The sequence below is a fragment of the Hippoglossus stenolepis genome, chromosome 10 (assembly GCF_022539355.2).
Source record: "Hippoglossus stenolepis isolate QCI-W04-F060 chromosome 10, HSTE1.2, whole genome shotgun sequence".
NCBI classification, from domain to species: Eukaryota; Metazoa; Chordata; class Actinopteri; order Pleuronectiformes; family Pleuronectidae; genus Hippoglossus; species Hippoglossus stenolepis.
The window spans coordinates 26,356,072-26,358,999 of NC_061492.1; the positions used below are offsets into that span (position 1 = coordinate 26,356,072).

General features: G+C 46.9%; 5 non-coding genes across 5 annotated transcripts; all 5 read right to left on the minus strand.

Moving 5' to 3' along the window:
• Positions 1-536: 536 nt before the first annotated feature.
• On the minus strand, positions 537-726 carry LOC124854324. Its single transcript, XR_007034568.1, has one exon. It is a non-coding gene; the product is annotated as a U2 spliceosomal RNA (small nuclear RNA).
• A 177-nt stretch (positions 727-903) lies between these two features.
• On the minus strand, positions 904-1,012 carry LOC124853831. The gene has a single exon (XR_007034167.1). It is a non-coding gene; the product is annotated as a U5 spliceosomal RNA (small nuclear RNA).
• Positions 1,013-1,509: 497 nt separating this feature from the next.
• LOC124852741 lies at positions 1,510-1,699 on the minus strand. Its single transcript, XR_007033164.1, has one exon. It is a non-coding gene; the product is annotated as a U2 spliceosomal RNA (small nuclear RNA).
• Positions 1,700-1,874: 175 nt separating this feature from the next.
• Positions 1,875-1,984, minus strand: LOC124854021. Its single transcript, XR_007034305.1, has one exon. It is a non-coding gene; the product is annotated as a U5 spliceosomal RNA (small nuclear RNA).
• Positions 1,985-2,483: 499 nt separating this feature from the next.
• Positions 2,484-2,671, minus strand: LOC124852943. Its single transcript, XR_007033359.1, has one exon. It is a non-coding gene; the product is annotated as a U2 spliceosomal RNA (small nuclear RNA).
• Positions 2,672-2,928: the final 257 nt, after the last annotated feature.

Genomic DNA, 2,928 nt, shown 5'->3' on the forward strand with positions numbered 1-2,928 from the left:
AAGACTTGTGCGTTATGAAGAGAAACCAGAGTCAGCATGGCCCTCTGTTGGAGAGCAGCAGAGGAGCCTCTCGGTCTGAGTCACCACCTTCACGGGTAGGCCTCTCTTTGCTTTCCATGTCAGATCCCAGTATGCAACATTCCCAACCCGCCCCCATCTGCCAACCAAAATTATACACGTCTTTATTACCTCCTGCCCTGACTACTGTGATTGGCTTTTAAGCCTGCCTAAGCAATACATCCCTGAACCACTTACATTCGCTCCAAAATGCTGACTCTGGTTTCTCACCAAGTCTCCCAGAAGGGTCTTGAGTGAAAGCAAGTTTCCATTCTTGACAAACGCTTCTAACTCAATTTGGAATCCAGTTCAAGCTCATTGTGACCCGTGCATGGTCACGTCACTAAGCAGTGAGCCATCAGAGCGGTTTCACACACTTGTGTGTGCCAGGCCCGTTACCTCACTTTCATTGAGCCAGTGTAGAATTCACTTTTGATGCGTGACAATTGTTTGAGTGTTTGGTTTTCTACAAGGTAAGAACAGAGTGCACCGTTCCCAGCGGCACTGCAATGCTAGGTCGATGCGTGGAGAAAGGAGCAAGCTCCAAATTTCTGCCCCTCATGCCAAAAATCTGCTTAATATGTAGTCCTCATATAGAGGACATATCAGATATTAAACTGATAAGAACAGATACTACACTTGATCTTAGCCAAAGGCCGAGAGCGATAAGCCCCAAGTGTTGGATGTCCACGCCAAGCTCTTGGCACAAATCTCACTTGTTGTGGTACCCGTTCGTAGGTGTGCATAACAATGGCTGCTGCTTATCACCTCCGCCCAAGCTCTCCTTTGTGGCGCTTGATTTCCTGACCTAGACAGCTCTTTGACTTTTCACAATTTCATAAGGCTCAGCCATACAGCAAAGCCTGCCAAAATATATTCAACTCATGTTTGTTCCTCTCACGGAAGTCTTTAGTAAAGGCGAAAGACTTGTGCGTTATGAAGAGAAACCAAGTCAGCATGGCCCTCTGTTGGAGAGCAGCAGAGGAGCCTCTCGGTCTGATCACCACCTTCACGGTAGGCCTCTCTTTGCTTTCATGTCAGATCCCAGTATGCAACATTCCCAACCCGCCCCATCTGCCAACAAAATTATACACGTCTTTATTACCTCCTGCCCTGACTACTGTGATTGGCTTTTAAGCCTGCCTAAGCAATACATCCCTGAACCACTTACATTCGCTCCAAAATGCTGACTCTGGTTTCTCACCAAGTCTCCCAGAAGGTCTTGAGTGAAAGCAAGTTTCCATTCTTGACAAGCGCTTCTAACTCAATTTGGAATCCAGTTCAAGCTCATTGTGACCCCGTGCATGGTCACGTCACTAAGCAATTGAGCCATCAGAGCGGTTTCACACACTTGTGTGTGCCAGGCCGTTACCTCACTTTCATTGAGCCAGTGTAGAATTCACTTTTGATACGTGACAATTGTTTGAGTGTTTGGTTTTCTACAAGGTAAGAACAGAGTGCACCGTTCCCAGCGGCACTGCAATGCTAGGTCGATGCGTGGAGAGAAAGGAGCAAGCTCAAATTTCTGCCCCTCATGCCAAAAATCTGCTTAATATGTAGTCCTCATATAGGGGACATATCAGATATTAAACTGATAAGAACAGATACTACACTTGATCTTGGCCAAAGGCCGAGGCGATAAGCCCCAAGTGTTGGATGTCACGCCAAGCTCTTGGCACAAATCTCACTTGTTGTGGTACCCGTTCGTAGGTGTGCATAACAATGGCTGCTGCTTATCACCTCCGCCCAAGCTCTCCTTTGTGGCGCTTGATTTCTGACCTAGACAGCTCTTTGACTTTTCACAATTTCATAAGGCTCAGCCATACAGCAAAGCCTGCCAAAATATATTCAACTCATGTTTGTTCCTCTCCACGAGTCTTTAGTAAAGGCGAAAACACTTGTGCGTTATGAAGAGAAACCAGAGTCAGCATGGCCCTCTGTTGGAGAGCAGCAGAGGAGCCTCTCGGTCACAGTCACCACCTTCACGGTAGGCCTCTCTTTGCTTTCCGCATGTCAGATCCCAGTATGCAACATTCCCAACCCGCCCCCATCTGCCAACCAAAATTATACACGTCTTTATTACCTCCTGCCCTGACTACTGTGATTGGCATTAAGCCTGCCTAAGCAATACATCCTGAACCACTTACATTCGCTCCAAAATGCTGACTCTGGTTTCTCACCAAGTCTCCCAGAAGGTCTTGAGTGAAAGCAAGTTTCCATTCTTGACAAACGCTTCTAACTCAATTTGGAATCCAGTTCAAGCTCATTGTGACCCCGTGCATGGTCACGTCACTAAGCAGTGAGCCATCAGGCGGTTTCACACACTTGTGTGTGCTGAGCCGTTACCTCAGTTTCATTGAGCCAGTGTAGAATTCACTTTTGATACGCGACAATTGTTTGAGTGTTTGGTTTTCTACAAGGTAAGAACAGAGTGCACCGTTCCCAGCGGCACTGCAATGCTAGGTCGATGCGTGGAGAGAAAGGAGCAAGCTCCAAATTGCTGCCCCTCATGCCAAAAATCTGCTAATATGTAGTCCTCATATAGGGACATATCAGATATTAAACTGATAAGAACAGATACTACATGATCTTAGCCAAAAGGCCGAGCGGTAAGCCCCAAGTGTTGGATGTCACGCCAAGCTCTTGGCACAAATCTCACTTGTTGTGGTACCCGTTCGTAGGTGTGCATAACAATGGCTGCTGCTTATCACCTCCTCCGCCCAAGCTCTCCTTTGTGGCGCTTGATTTCTGACCTAGACAGCTCTTTGACTTTTCACAATTTCATAAGGCTCAGCCATACAGCAAAGCCTGCCAAAAATATATTCAACTCATGTTTGTTCCTCTCCGGAAGTCTTTAGTAAAAGGCGAAGA